We start from the raw sequence: 17407 nt of genomic DNA, 5'->3' as shown, positions 1-17407 counted from the left end.
TTTGATATGGGTCCATTTAGAATATATGGACCTTTCATTTGGGAAGTGGACAACAGATTCAATTGCTCAAGTCCAATAAACAGGAAGTTAGAGCAAATTTACTGCTGCAATAAGTAGGGCCTTGGCTAATTTCCTAATCTGCTTCAAAAACAAGAAACCTACACACCAGTATCAACCAATACTAAGATCAATGTATGTTCTTATTCATTCTACTCCATAATTGATAGACGTAAGCTCAATTACGAACTTTTCTCAGAACTCAAAAGCTATGAAGTAATTTTTTCGTCAGATATCCTAGTCACATAACATTAAATCCCTGCACAAATAAATAGTAAGTTTGATATGTGATTACTAACATCAATCTATATATGCATTCACTTTAAACTAGTATTCTAGTAAGCTATGCCAATTTCTAGCCTTTAGAAAACTAGAGACGTTAAAAATGTTTGGAAAGATAACGTGTCAAAACAAGAAAGATATATCTGTAATAGGCAATCAGTTTCAAAACTCGTAGGGTCACTGATTCAGCTTTCGGAAGTGAGACTGTCTACGTTGATTGCATGCTTTGGATTTGTAATTACCACGCCATAAGCAGCTACATTTTCTTTTTCAGGATAAACATAGCAGGTAATAGCTACATATATAGCTATATATATAAATATAGATATATAGAGAGATATGGTATGATGATGATGGCAGAAGAGACATTCTTCTGACGCAGATCATCTTTCTCAAAAGACAAAGCAGTGCGAGATTTCAGTGACTAGGAGCTTTCCCTTTTCTCTTTTCAAGTTAAAAACGAAAATTAAGGGGGCCATAGAAGGAATCAGTTGAAATTTATTTTTACACATTGACCTTAAACCCTTTTGCTTTTGGCTCATACCCCAGTTGTGTTTTCCGTTTCAATGATTGATGAAAGAATGCAGTAGAGTTTTGAGATGCTTGAATTATCAGAAGATGGAAAATTGAATGAAGAAATTGAATGAAGAGATATGGTTATTGGAAAAGCTGACCACTTTAGGAAGAATAAAAGAGTGCAGCATAGCATAGCATAGCATAATATTATAGGATAACATGTGGGGTCCCTACAATGTCTGAAATTTCAGCAATTAATTGGAGACAGGTCAGAAGATGGTGGGCCCCAGTTCATGTGGTCTTGCTATTCTCTCAGCAATTAAAAGCATTCTGATAGAGACTGAGGGATTTTCAGCAGCGTCACTTCCCTTTTCCTCAGAATTTGAAATGGTAAAGCAAACTCATATTCAGTGCATCACGCATAACCTAACTTTTATTTTTCCATTTGCATGGCTACACATTACTAAATTAATAGCCCTTAAATATAAAGCACCCTAATCCGCGGCCAGAGATCTACCACCTAAATTAAAGCTCTGATTAAAGTCTCCAATTTTGGTTTATATTGCTTTCAACTAGTCTTGTCTGTCATTTATCTTATTATAACTAAATTCTATACCCTACATTCATTTATATCCTAATCTTTCAACAATTCATTTTTATAATTTTTTAAAACGAATTCACCATGATTAGTGAGACTTTTCCTTCCCATCATATATTAAATCAATATCATCTAGTAATGATCAAGATATATGTACGATTTACAGAGTAATTATATAATAACTAAATAAAACATTTTTAAACATGACCCAATTAATAAAAGAACTCAAACTATTTCATATGAAAATAATTAAAGTCATACTAATTTATATATATAATATGATTCAAACACTGAAATATTTTTTGTTTTAATAAAAGATATTAAAACTATTTCATATGAAAATAATTAAAGTCATACTAATTTATATATATAATATGATTCAAACACTGAAATATTTTTTGTTTTAATAAAAGATATTAAAACTATGCATAATTGAACGAGATATGCCATCTCCCAAATAAAATAAGTTGGTGACAACATCTAAAGAACTTTATATGATTAAATCTAAACTAAACTATGTCAAATTCAACTTAAAATAAACTTATTTAGTACATTTGAATCTAACACTTAAATCAATTTTAAGAAAAGCATTTCATACCTAGATTAACTTCTTCATTGCAAGAAAAACTATTCAATAAATCTACATGATTCAACATTCTAATCAGATGACAAACATCCAACTATAATGAAACAAATAACCCAAAAGTTCAATGATTTCTATAAATTATGACACAATTTCAAAATGTATAAGCTGTTTAACTAATTATCCTGTTTAATTGTTAAAGTTAACTTCTCTTACTAGATTTAACTTACTCTTCACTGAGTTAAACATTTTAACATATAACAAAAACTAATTTAACTAATACAGCTCTTATATCAAGTTAAAAAATAACTTCAAATTTAACTCAATTTTACGAAATCAGTTTTTAAAATGAGGTTTGTATTTATTTATATATTATAAATTGATCTTATTTCTAATTGATATGAGATTTCTAAAATTTAAATATTAAGTTAAAAAGATAAGTATTGGATTTTATTTTTTGAAATGAGGAAAACTTATTTGACACAAGTTTAGTGTTAATTATTTTCAGTGTTAAACTCATTAAAATTGATGTCATTTATATCAATATTTTTTAGGGAAAAAATCATTAGCATTCTATGAAAAAAAAAATAATCTTCAGTTCTGGTGAGATTTCATATGTTTTTATGAAAATAATGATAGTGATTTCTCATATATGTATTTACGAGAATAGTACCATCTGCAGTGTTTTCTTGATTGCAAATAGGCATTTTTGAGATGAGACGAGGCATGAGTTGTTTTATTTATTTCCCCCATATATTATTGAATGGCCTTTGCAGAATTATGTAACATGATGCGCTTTTCCTGTCAGAACTCTTGATGACAGGTTGGAAATTTTATAGTTATCATCATATTTTGACAACATTTTTTTTACTGTCATGTATAATTTTGTTATTAGTCTAAAATTACTCTAAATTAGTAATAATAATTATAAACACAAATATAGACTAATTACATAATGACATATACATATTATTAAAATGTTGTAAAAAAAATGTTATCAAAATATCGTCGCCAAAAAACAACATAAAAATAGAAATTCAAATACATTTTTAAATTAGATTATTAGGTAGTTTGAACAAGATTAATTCATTGCATTTATGTGGTGTACGTCTTTCAGGACATACGCAAATAACTAATATTTACCAGTAACGATTTGAGTAATAAAGAACGTAAAAAGAAAAAAGAAAACTCAAATATGGAGTTTTGAATATTAAGATAACACGATATAGGTTTTTTCATATAAAGTTTAAATGTGTATGAAATTAAAAAAAACAAATTTAGTGGATAGTTTTAAAATTGTCATTGAAAAAAATACATTTAACACGGGTATATATAAGAGACTTTAATTTGTTTGCTAAGCTCTAAGCAAAATAGACATTATATTAATCATCGTATTTAATATTAAATTTAAAATTGATTTTATATTGTGTAATTTTCGCTACATACGTAAAGCCATTTGTCCCTACATTTTGTTTTGTAATTGTTTTTCCATCTGAATGTTTTGTTTGATGAGGGAGGTACAAAACTTATCACTAAATATATAGAGAGAGAAAGGGAGAGAGATAGAGAGAGAAAATGTATAGTATAGAAAACCGATAGAAAGGATGAGACGTATAGTAACAGCAATGAAATTGGTAATGGGACCTGGAGTCACACTTCTCTGTCTATCTACAGACCATCTATAATAATATAATTTAAGAAAAAAAAAATACTATGACACAGATTTTTTTTACAACATTTTAAATATATATATATGTCATTTTTTTTATTGATTTATAATTTATTTGTTATTATATTGATATATTTTAAATTTAATGAAAAAATGATACATTTATTTAAAAATCTATATTAATATATCATTTTCCTATAACTTTATGTGTTTATACATTTACAATTTGCACAACTATAAAATGAGTGTTAAGTTTTGTGAGATACCTTTACATTATTTTTATAAGAAAATTCATAATTTAAAAAGATATTTAGATTTATTAAATTTGAATTTAACTTTTTAGATATTTTGTTTACATAAATAAATTTAAATTTAAATTTAAAAATTAAAATTGATTTTGTTTGATTAAGTATTTCAATTTAATAAGGTTAGACACACATAACATTGGGTCTTGTCACCTTATACCAGAGTCATGTCAAGTCGACTTAAGTTTAAGTTGACTCAATTTGATTTCGACCTAGCTTAAACTAAGTAGACTCATGTTTTAATCAAGTCGTGTTGGTCTGAATTCAAATTGAGTTGAGTTTATTTGAGCGCCAGTTAAGCTAAGTTAACTTAGGTCTAACTCGAATCAAATTATTTCAAGCTAGGATCAAGTCTAGTTGATTTGGATCCAACTCAAGACAAGTTAGTTTCACTTTTGGTACAGCCAAGTCAATTCTAGTCTAGGTCGAACCAATTTGATCTAGACCCAAATTAAGCTTAATTGAGACAAGCCTACATCAAGTTGAATCAAGATGAGTACATGTTTATTTATGGTAGGGCTTACCCATACTCAATCAAGTTAGGTTAGTCCTATAGGTTAGTCTTAATTCAATCAAGACCGGGTTGGGCCAAGCCCGATCAAGACGAAGTCAAGCTAGGTCAAGCCATTGTTACTTGGTCCAAGTTGAGTCGAGCAAGCCTAGGTTCAATCAAGTTGACCCGAGTGAGCCAAGTCAAGTGAAGTCAATTTGAGTCTAAATCAAGCTAAGTCAGTCTAAGTAGAGTTTAGGACGATCTCATTTTAATATGAGGCCTGAACAAGACATGTTCAATCATGGTGAGTTAGGCCCAAGTAGAATCTTGTTCGATCAAAACCAGGTTAAACCTAAAGTTAACTTGGATTTAAGTTAAGTCGGGTTAACACAAACTCACATTCAACCGAATTGGATTAGAAGCTCAAATTGGACCAAGACAATTCAAATCAGCTTTGTCTAAATCTAGTTTGACCCGTATGAAATCGTGACATTGGTTGGGACCATGTTATACGAAATTAAATTGATTTCATGTCAGATCAAAATATATTTACCTAAGTCGAGCCAGATCGACTTAAATTCAATTAACTCAAATTATAAATATTAAAATATAAATTTTAAAATATAAAAATATTCAAATTCTTTCTTTTTTTTCTATTAAATTTGAAATTATTTAATTTTATACATAAAATTTACTAATGAAATTCTAGAATTTTCTTTCAAAATTTCTTACCAAACCATAAAACATTTTAAATCCTCTAAAAATAATTACTTTTAAAAATAAATTATTTTTAATTTTTTTATATTAATATTTTTGTTTTGTTTGTTTGGATCTCATTCAAAGAATTTATCCTTGAAATAAATAAAGTCAATACATTGGTCCAGTACTAGTACCACTCAACTCAAACACAAATGACCATAAGATCCAACGTACTGTAACATGTAGGGAACACGATTCTTCTGATTGTGTATTTATTTCATGAGCTATGAAGCATGACGTACACATGATTATATCCTTTTGATGTCAATAAAATGTTTACCCTTCGGTAGATGGAAACGTATAATCTGTCAAATCATCTTAAATACTTGTCCTGATATCACATTAATGAATATTTGTGACATATAACATAATAATAACTTTTTCTTATACCAATATATGAAATAATTTTACGATATTTTAATTACTTTTATCAAACATGACAAATGAGAAGAAACCATTATAGTCCTCATACCAAGATTAAAACCTAAATAAATTAAATCAAAAATATTGATTTTCATATATTTCCCTTGTCTGTAACAATATCACCACAACGTAACAAAACTAACTATTTAATTGTCATTTCTTTATATTCATTCTTCTTCTTTTGTTTTCTTTCTTTCTTTAATTTTTTTATATAGTTTACTTTCTTATATTGAACTTTGACATTGTAACTTGTGTGTTGCAAAAATTTGCTAGGTATCCGTGTTTTTTTTATTTCCTTTTCGTCCTTATTTATTTTGCCTAAAGTCATCGATTTAATTCTCATTTACGTACTATTCTACACATTTTAGCCCTTTATTATTTTTAATCTAATTTAAGAGTTAAATTGTTTATTCAGATTTAAGACTCGCAAAAGTTAATAGTAATATGAGTTATTTATTTAGTCATGCTACATCATAAATGAACAAGTTATGTTTAAAAAACCATAAGTTTGAATGAGTCTAATTAAGTTTCATGTCTATAATAAAGTTAGATATATAATAAAGTTTGGTATTTATAATTTCATGGCCTATTAAAAAAAACAATTTATTAAGAAATATGAAGCTTTTTTGCCTAATATAAAATGTAAAATAATATCATAATTAATATAAATTGATAAATAATTTTTTTATTTTCATTAAAAATATATTGGACAATAAGGTTGTTGATGTTTCTCTATGGTTTTCAAGTCATTATATTAATAAAAAAATTCACATCTTTTAACCATGATGGAACAGAATAACAGTCAATTCATTTATAAAGAAATTAAACTAATAACTCAATTAAAAAATGTAAAAATTTTAAGTACTAAACAAAAAATTGAATAAAATATAAATTAAAGATATCTAAATTTATATTTAAAATTTAAGTCCACTAAATATAAACAAACACTACAAATCATTAAAAAAATTAAACCTTAAATTTTCATATTATTTTAAAAGCCAGATTCCATTAGAGCTAACCATGTGAGTAGATTTTGTAGGTCTTTTAATGGTTGTTGAAAAACTCGTAAGGGCATACTGGTTATGATTCATTTCACTCTAAAGGCCAACCATGAAGACTTTTTCCATTGTTTGGTACAACGAAGACACATAATCCTGTAGAAAAAGGTTCACGGACACATTTTGTCCACATAGAAAAGGATCATCTGATTGGACCCTCTTCATACAGACACCTACATATGTGTGGTAAAGGCACATATTTATGTCAGCACATACCCAAAACGATGAACCCCTCACAAAAAGCATCAACGAACCAAAATGATCATAGCATTCAAAAGGAACTAAAGCTGCATCTTGTCATGATCTTTAAATTAGCAAGGAGAGAACAAACACTCCTTCCAAATTAAGAATCATATATCGTATATAAACCAATCTTTCATGGTGTTTTTAAACCTTTCCCAGGAAGACTGAATTCCATAGGTCAGAAAACAATTTTACAAATATACTTTTAAGAAAATAAATAAATAATTTTACCCTTAAATTAAAGTTATCTTACCCCCATAACTAATTTATAAAATCCTTACTTTTAACTTGGTGAAAAAAGAACTCTATGAAAATATTTGTGCAAACATAATTTTGTATTCAAATGAATCATTCATAAAAAAGTATTATACAACCAATTATTATTTTGACTAATCTTTAAAAAATAATTATTAGAAAGATACAGTATTAATGAAACTGATATCTAATCTATATAAAAGATTGATCCCATTTAAAACTAAAACCTTAATATAATAAAATTTATATGTTTTTTTTCTTATATAATATTAATTTTTTCATATTTGTTTAAGACTTGTACTTTGGACAAAATATAAACATGGTATACCACCAAATCATATGGTTTACTAGCCTAAAACCAGCTGATAGGCTAAATACATAATTCATATAAACTTGTTACTTTTTAAGACAATTTTTAGGATTATTATTACGGGCATTCCTTGGGATTCAAAGAATTAGTTTAACCTCAACAATGAAACCTAATTTCTTGAACCATTTTCTACTATAAAAGACATCATCTTGAAACACACACCTAGTTTTTTCATTTCAAATAATTCAAATGACTGCAAACCACATTATTCGAATGTCTTAATTTTCCACTCTCAATGACAATGCTACGAACTAGCCTTGTAGGGAGGTTCATTAAACACATAGATCTCCACACTGGAGAGATAAGTTTTTACGGATTTGTTTTTGATACTACTCCAAAAAACTTCTTATCAAGGGAGATATCTTATATGTATATAAACTCATATTCATTTCTTGTTTTATTCTATTTAGGACTTTGTTTGTATCTTAACAAGCTCGTCCCGCATTGTCACTTCACCCTCTTTCAAACCCATCGAACTAACTTTATATCTCCTAAATATTAGTAAAAGAGTTTCATAGATAACTTTTCTTACTATCTCTTCCAACTTTATCATCCAATCAACCTTATATTTCCACGCAATATATAGCTTTCATGCACATCCTCCTCTCATATCCATATATATTTGTAAGGATGTATTCACAATTTCTAACTTAAGGTCCTCTAACTCTAATTCTCATCGTCAAAATAAAGCTAACTCTCGTGCCCTTTTATTACCCAAATTCCCATACTGCTAAGATAGTGTGATTGTTGTTTTGAAATTAAAACAAACCTTGTAGAGTTTCTCCGTCATTGTTTTTCTCTCTAAACTATTATGTTTTATCCATCTCCTATCCTTCCGTGAAGATAATAATGGAGTATATATATCTATAGAGAAAGTGTTACAGAACAATAAATAACGTAAATACAACAATATTCAATGAAAGAATCATATTACAAAATCTTATTTAAAAAAAAAACTTAATTTCATATTCTGTTCAACTACTGCTTGCTATTTCTTAAAAAAGAAAAGTTAAGATTTTTATATAAACTGATAAAATGATGTTATATTGAGTTTTTCTTTAAAAAAAATCTTGATGCGCAACACTTGACAGCATATTAGGTTATAAACCAAATTTCAGAAGAAAAAAAGTTAATCCATCGTATGAATTATGTATGTTTGATTGATTCTGTTGGATATAAACAAAGTCTCACATCGGATAAAATAAGAGATGGACATGAGTTTATATACATATAAGATATCTTCATTGGTAAGAGACCTTTTGGAATGGTACCAAAAGTAAATTCGTGAGGACTTGGTTCAAAGCGGACAATATCTCTTTTGTATAAAGACCTTATGTGTATGTTTTACCTTCCTACCAATGGTATCAGAACCACATGATTCAACTATGGTGACCGGACATATATGTTTTGGATAATATTTTGCTTTGTAGATATTTCTAAACTTTGCTTACATTTCTAAATTCCATTGTTTTATATATTTTTTTCTCTTGTAAAAAAAAGAAAACTCAAAACAGTCGGAAGCTAGGGATTAATTTATTATTTGTTGCCGTATAAAAAATAAGAAAGAAAAATATGAAAGGAAATAAGCTTGAATTTCTGAATGTTTGGAAGGTTAAAAAAGCGATGTCTATATTCTTTGAGTACTCTGGTACTATATATTCTTTCTGTCAATACTAATAAAGAAAAAAGAAGAAAGGGGTCGACATATTCTTTGAGTGCCTCTGGTTTTCTTTGTTCAATGTATTCTTTTTGGTTAAAGAGAGAGAGTGGTGTCTAAGGGTGTATGATGAAGCCAAAATTTGTCAATGCTAATAATTGATTTTACTATGTATATGTGGTGCACGTGGGCCAATTTACAGAATGTTGTGTGCTTTTTCTATTCTTATAGGTGCCTCCTCCTTAAGGTCTAAGTTTTTTAATCTTGTAATTGTAATTTGAATATAGAAGGTTGGGTGGCGGGAATTGAAAATACAGTGGGGTTAGTGGTGATAGGTGAAGATCAATAAAGACAGGGGACGTTTCATACTTTGATCTCATTATTTGAAAAATAACAGTTTTCCGAAAAGGAATAACCACGTGACAATAATATTTTTATTAGAATTAAACATCAATTAAATTTATATATGAAATTCGAATTTATTTTTGTTTTAAATCTTTGATATATTTTGAATTTTAAATTTTAAAAATAAATAAATTTAGTCTTTTCAATTCAATGACATTAAATGTTTTTTTATGTGTTACATCATATTTCACAATAACATATAAATTAAAACATGTTATAAGATACAAAGAATTCAAATTCTAATCTAAAACGTTGCTGGACACATAAAAAAAAAGTTAATATAGTTAATATTAGTGAAAAAAAACTCATTTAACTTTGTTCGATATGTCTCAGTTTTAATAAAATCAAAACCTATGAAAATATGGTAGTATTTTTTAAATTATTGAGAATATTTAAACTTCGATTCTAATAAAAATCAATGTATATACCCTTTCTATCTTTGATTGTTTGAAAATTGATGTCTAAAAAGTTCTGATTAATTTAAAAAATGTCATTACCATTTTTTTATTTAAGTTTTGAAAGATGTTTAGATTTTAGTTATTTTTAAAACTAAAAAATGTCATTTGCTAATTTTTATTTAAGTCTTGGAAGATATTTAAGTTTTAGTTACTTTTTAAGACCAAAGCAGACTTTGGTTTTACGAATAACTAAAACATAAATATCTACTTAGAGTTAATTTTTCTGGAATTTTTTCGTCACTCAGAAGTTGTTTTTTTCTCTCCTCCATCACTGTTGTATCTTTTCTTCTTCCTTCTTTATTCTTGAGCACCTTCACCAAACGTCATTGAACTCGAGCCATCGTCGTTATTCGACAGTGATCCTAAATTTTGTAGATTAAAATTTTTTATTGCCTTGATTTTTGCAAACTGAAATTTTTTATTGGATTAAATTTTTATAAATATTTATCTTTTTGAAATGTGAGGTAGGTTCTTAATCTAGAGAGGAAGACGATGGACTTATGCCTCTATTTTTTTATGGATGTGAGAATATGATGAAGAAAACAAAAAGTTGCTATTTTTTTTATGGATGTGAGAATATGATGAAAAAAACAAAAAGTTGATGATGAGGAAGAATATAATGAAAAATGGGAAAATATGTTCAAAATAATGATATAAAAAGAGGACTAAAGTAAAAACTAATTTTTTTTATTTATTTCATATATATATATATATATACATCGGTTATTAAACGGAAACACCAGGTCTAAAATAATCAGTGTTAAATATCTTTCCTACATTTGTGTAGATTAAGAAACTATATATATTTACTTTTAAAATTTTAAAATGTATCAAAATTTAAAATAAAAAAGAATTTTAATGTTTCTCCAGAAAATTTAAGAATTACAACCATAATTAACCATATTTATTATTGAACAATTTTAAATTACTTTAACTCTATTATAAGTTAATTGACTCACTCTCTTTACACTAGCACAAGAAACGGGAGAGAGAAAAATAAGGCAGGGAAAGTCAAGGTGGTACCCGAAAGTCAAGAATTTGCTTAATTTAACCAATATTTTAGTGGCAAATGTGGTGGGCCTCGCTTGTTTTATATATTTCTTTTCTCCTCTCAACTATACGCTGATAAGAAATTGGGTGATAGAGGATTCAAAATCTAGATTTCCCCATCTACCCTTCTCGATTCTTAAATGTCTGGTAAAATTAAACAATTTTATAAGAAAAACAGTCATGAAATGACCTAATCTGAAACTATCGTTAGAGTAAATTTCCTGATTTATAATAATTTTATTAAAAGTTATGTAGAAAATTTTACTACATTAATAATACTATATCTTATAATTTCTAAATGTTAAATGTTACTTTATATAATATTTTAAATATAATGAATAAAATAAAAGGAAATATTAAATTGATGGTTACGGTTAACCACTTTGTTGATGGTTTATGACAAAAAGAAAATAATAATCAGTGTTTGAAATCAGATAATTAGAAAGAAGACAAATAAAAAAAATAAACGAAACAAGAATTTAAGTAGTTCGACTTATAATATATATATACATATAATAAAAAATATCTTTATTTTGATGTCTCTTTCGAGTCTTACATATATTTATATATATAGCAAAACATCTCACGTTATTAAGAGATGGGAAACTAAATCTAATTACAAATATAGAGGCTCCAACATGACCTATTATATGTCCTTTTCACGAATAATCCTTCATCTCAGTGTCTTGAACTTCGCGAGCACTGTTGTTGGTGTAATAGTGTGCTTGTGAGAGAAAACATATACGTAAGAGGAGCTTCTTTGGCAGCAGAACAGTGACATGTATGTGACTTCGACAAGAAGCTATGGAAGTGAAGCCAAAGTTGAAAGAAGAAGGAAAGAGACAATTGATGAGGGAAAAGTGTGTGTCGAAGAGGAAATTCCTATAGCGGCTTCTCCGACAATGCAATTTCTGTGGGTAGAATTTTTAAGGATTCCACCTCGCAAGACAGTGATGGTTGTATATAATGCTTTTTGATCAGTCCAAAAAAACCCTAATTCCTAACGGAGACCTTAGGGTTCTGAATAATTCACAATCAAGTTTCAATGTGTGTATGCATTTAACATGCTCACCTCACTTCATGTTTCTCCATAGACGAAAAATGCTTGTTCAACTTTGAAGATGGAAATGGTGGTCTTGGAGACGGAGAGAGACGTCAGAACTTTCTATTAATTCTCGCAGCAACATGTCCCAGGTTAGGTATATTCACATCTTTTATTATATACTAAAACAATATAATTTCAAAAATATATATAATTTTGAATTAAAATGATATTAAAAGTATTAAACTTTTAATAATAATGTTAAAAATATGCATACTTTTTTTTAAAATAAAAAATATTTATCTACTAATTTTGTTGAATAAATAAATTATTTTTTTATTTATTCAAAGATAGAATTATTTGAATTTTTTTATATAATAATATAGACAATGACTAATTGTAACATTATTTGGGATAAATCTATGTTTAATGATATAATATTATTATTTTTAATAAAAGTCAAATCATTTAAAAATATGAGTAATATGTTAAAAATGTTACACATTTATTTCTTTCTCTGTTCTAAAACTTTACGGATATATATTTATTTAAGGTATTTTTTTGTATTCAAATAATTATTTTTATTTTTATTTCTCATCTCAAAAAACACATTTTTAAAGAGACATAATTCTCCTGAAACTTTAATGTTTACCTTTATAAAAATTAAAAGGGAAATTTCATGGAGAATTGAACCTCCCTTTTATTTGGTTATTTTAATATTTATTATTAAGTAGGGTAGAACAGGGTGAATTGCATAAATGATAGTGGGAGATAGAAATGAAGGAGAGAAAAGCATTTAAAGCTTATAATTTGATTTTTCATAGTGACACAGGTGGTCCTAGCTAGGTGGTGATTAATTTTGGCTTACATAATAGAGTTGTGGGCCCTAACCAAACGTGTGAAATCATGCATCGCCATAAAGTCTCACAACAATCGCCCCCACAAAAGATCTCCTCAATATATATATTGACTAAGTGGAAACATTTTTTTTCTTTTATAGAATTTTATATTTTAATTTCAAGGTATAATCAATTGCCTTTGCTCAATTATTCAAAAGCCAAATTAAGTTATTACACCTTCGTACAGTAAAAGAATATATTTTTCTTTCCATTTTTAATAACGCAACTATACTACATTTCATTGTTTAATAAGACACACCTAAAAATTTTTATTACTTAATATCGTTCACGAGTATGTTTATTCAATCGAATGACTCGTGTAAAAGTACGTAGTTACTGTGGGAAGATACGGACAAACAATAGTATTCTATAGATAAAACTGAAAAAGAAAAAAAAGAGTTAGGGTACATGACATCAAACAGTACTAATCATTGTATCGTTTTCTTATATTATATGTTTTCTTATGGGATTAAAAACTATTGGTCACTCAGTGAGTTAATCCAACCTAACTCATTTATTAATAAGTTGAAAAAATTTGAACTCGACCCGACTTATCATAGATTGACTTATTAGTCACTTAATTATAATTTTTTTAATTCAAACCTAAATAAATTTCACTCTAAAATGATGTTAAATTCCAAAGACAATTCAAAATAAATAAAAAAATATTATACAATCCAAGCATAATCCAAAAACAAGTATAACTCAAAAACAAATACAAAAGGCTAACAAATAAGTTTTTAATATTGATAATTTTTAATATTAGAGTCATGAATAAATAAATAAATATATAATACTTTTTTCTCTTGAAACATCTTCTTTTTATCCTCATCTACAATATAATAAAAAAAATGTTAACTAATAATATTGAAAACAAAATAATAAATAATTAAATTAAATTAAATTAGGTGGGTTGGTGAGCCAACCCGACTCACCATGGGTTCAACTTGAATGAGCCGGATTATAAGTGAGTCGGGTTGAAAACTAACCTGTATATAAAAAAATTACATTTATTTTCAAAACCAACCCAGCTCAAACCTGTGGTAGGCCGAATTGGCTCGCGGGTTACAATCCATTTTGACAGCACTAATAAAAACTGATTATTTAAAATATATATACTATTTTTATACATGATTTTGTAAAAAGTGATATCTTTAATAATTATTATATTCGGATTATAAAAATATGATAGTGTATAAAATATTTACTCATTTATTAAGCATTTGACTTCAAATAATATCATTAAAGCTCGTGTTTTATAGTACAATATATGTTTCAAACAAATTTAAAAACACAATTTTGAGTTTCAAAATGAAACGAGATGTGAAGGAGGAAAACAATTAGGGACAAAATGCAGAAGGAAGAAGACCTTTTGTGACATTAGTGGAGGATAAAAAAACATGATATGTGGTATCTCAACCACGATGGAGGAGAGCTAAAGAAGAGACATACTGAAAGAGATGAATAACAAAAGAAAGATACGTCATAGATTTAAAACATATATTTTATGAATTACATTTTAGAAAACGAAGAGTACTACACCACACATTACAATAACTAATGTAATATCAACACATATAGTATTAATTATCATCCAAAAACTTATGTAATATCTTACCATAAATTATATCGATTGTTAGGATAATTGATGTAGTATGTGATACTATATACCTCACAAAGTAGGTTTATTTTATAATACTACAATAATAAATCTAATAATTCATATAATAAATAAATTTTTATTTATAAAAATGTCATTTATTTCTTTCCACAGCAATTTTTTTTAACTTCAAACAGTATGCGTTAATTAGTTTTAAAATCTTATAATGAAAGTAGATACATAACCAGTTTTTAATTATAATAATGTAAAACTTAACGAAAGACAGTAATTAGATAAGAAAAACGCGCTACTATTTTTATTAAAGTCTCACATATCACATAACTTTACGAGATAATAATGTGCTTTTAAAATAATAATAGAAATAATTAGCATAAATGAAGACGTCACTCTTATATTGATAATATATATAAGAAAAACATTAATTAATTATCATATTGACTAGTTTAGAATCAATGAAAATAAGAGACTAATTTAGATTTTAATTCAAAAATAAATTATCATTTTTTATTTATTACAGAAATTATTTTAGATAATATAAATTTTAGTTTATAAATTAATACTTAATTTAATTAATTTATTTAATAATTTTCTTGTGATATATATATATATATATATATATATATATATATATATATTAGCATTTAAAATAAATTATTGACATTCAACAAACTAATCATATCGTTTTTAGGTGGAATGATTAGGCACCACATAGATTACCAGATATATTCTAGAGGATTTTTTTTATTGTGAGATTGTTGGATTATTAGTACAAAATAGACTTACTAGAAGATGATATTAAATAATTTGTAATGGAATTGATGTAAAATAATAAAAAATATATTAAATCATATGTGTAAAGAAAAATAAATATTAGATTCGGTTATCAGAAAACCCGATTTAATATATCAATTTTAAATTAAAAAAAAAGTTAGATAACATATTAGATCGGCTATTGTATGCAACCGATTTAATATGTATTTTTTTTTTCTAAATCTAATGCTAAACTCTTTTATTGTAAGAAGTTCGTTGTTGAAGTTTTCATTTTATTTTATTGGATTCTACTGTCGATTGAGTAGTACACGAAAACTCCTCCGTTGCGCTGTGTTGCACACCACTCCAGGTTATACAGTTACAGATTGTGACAGTTTTAAAAGTTCAAAAGTTTGCAAAGCTTGTTCAATGAAAATCGAGAGACACATTCAGAAAATGAAAGATATGTCTTATTTAATTTTTCCTAAGCTATGAGTTCTATTGTTTGTTGTGTCAATTTAGCAGAAAAGTATGTTCTTTGTTTGAATATGAAATAAACTATTGGGATTACTTTTATTATTATTTCATTATTCTCATCTCATGATTCCACCTTCTAAAACTTTAAATTGAATTAACTAAATTATTAAAGTCATCAGATTTAAGTTAGAGTGATGGAGTTATGGTGCTTTGGTGTAACTTTTTAAATTATTACTATTAAAATTGTGGAGAGACAACTTTATTACTATAAAATAAGTGAAAAAAAAATTAAATCTGATCCAAATATATCTTTCATATATTAAATCAGTTATATAATTAATCTAATATTTCTTTTGATACATTACACCAGTATATATTAGATTTATATACTCAAGAATCGATCTAATATATTTATTTTAGAATGTGTGTATTTTATTGATGTAATATATATTCTAGAATCCATTTAATATATTTGTTTATTTTATTGATGTAAGTTATATTTAGAATAAACAAAGGTCACAAAATGATAATGCAAAATATAATTATCGAGATGGAAGAAAATATAAATCCTTGTTCTATTTCAATATACATACCAAAAGATACACTTTTGATTAAGTTTGTTAGAACATGTATTGTAATGAAAGGTGGTCTACGATGAGATCCATGTTTGATGTTATGACAATGACATTTGTATAGTAGGATTAATTATAATGTTGCTTTTATTTATTTTTACTTTTTTACATATTACTGTGCATATAGATTTCCTTAATTATTTAATATATTTGTCTTTACTGATAAAAAAAAAAAGTAGCACTATTGTATAAAAAAATTCAATAATTACGAAAATGTATGACATATCAAGATAAAAAAACAAGTTTGAGAGTTAAGATGTCATGATTAAAAAAATAAATTAACATTAATATAATATTTAGTTTATAACAAATTATTTATTAGATTATAAAATATAAAATATAAAATTATTACCATATTTTATTTCTAATATATTTGGAATGTTTTTCTACATTTCTTCATTATAATCAATTTATATGTAGCATGCACGTCTTTATTTTTTTTATTCATGTTACGTTTTTGTCTTAAAAATATAGGAGTATGAATAATTTAAAGAATAAGATGTTCTATTTGTTTCAAGAACTATTGATCATATCTACCCTAGGAAGACTTATATCTTTTATCAAGATATAATAATAAAATGACCATTCTTAAAATTACATGTTAAAGATTTATTATTATCAAGATATAATAATAAAATGACCATTCTTAAAATTACATGTTAAAGATTTATCAAAATAAATCTTAAGGGATCAATGTCCATTATATTGTTATTTAATATTTATTTACATTTATAAAAGTGCGCTATAAAATCATAAATTGTAAAAAAAAATGTAAAATCTTTGGTTTGTAACAACAAAAAGAGTT

This window comes from Vigna umbellata, chromosome 5 (genome assembly GCF_029865625.1).
Source record: "Vigna umbellata cultivar VRB3 chromosome 5, Vumbellata_1.0, whole genome shotgun sequence".
NCBI lineage: Eukaryota > Viridiplantae > Streptophyta > Magnoliopsida > Fabales > Fabaceae > Vigna > Vigna umbellata.
Note: the sequence above shows the minus strand (reverse complement) of the source record.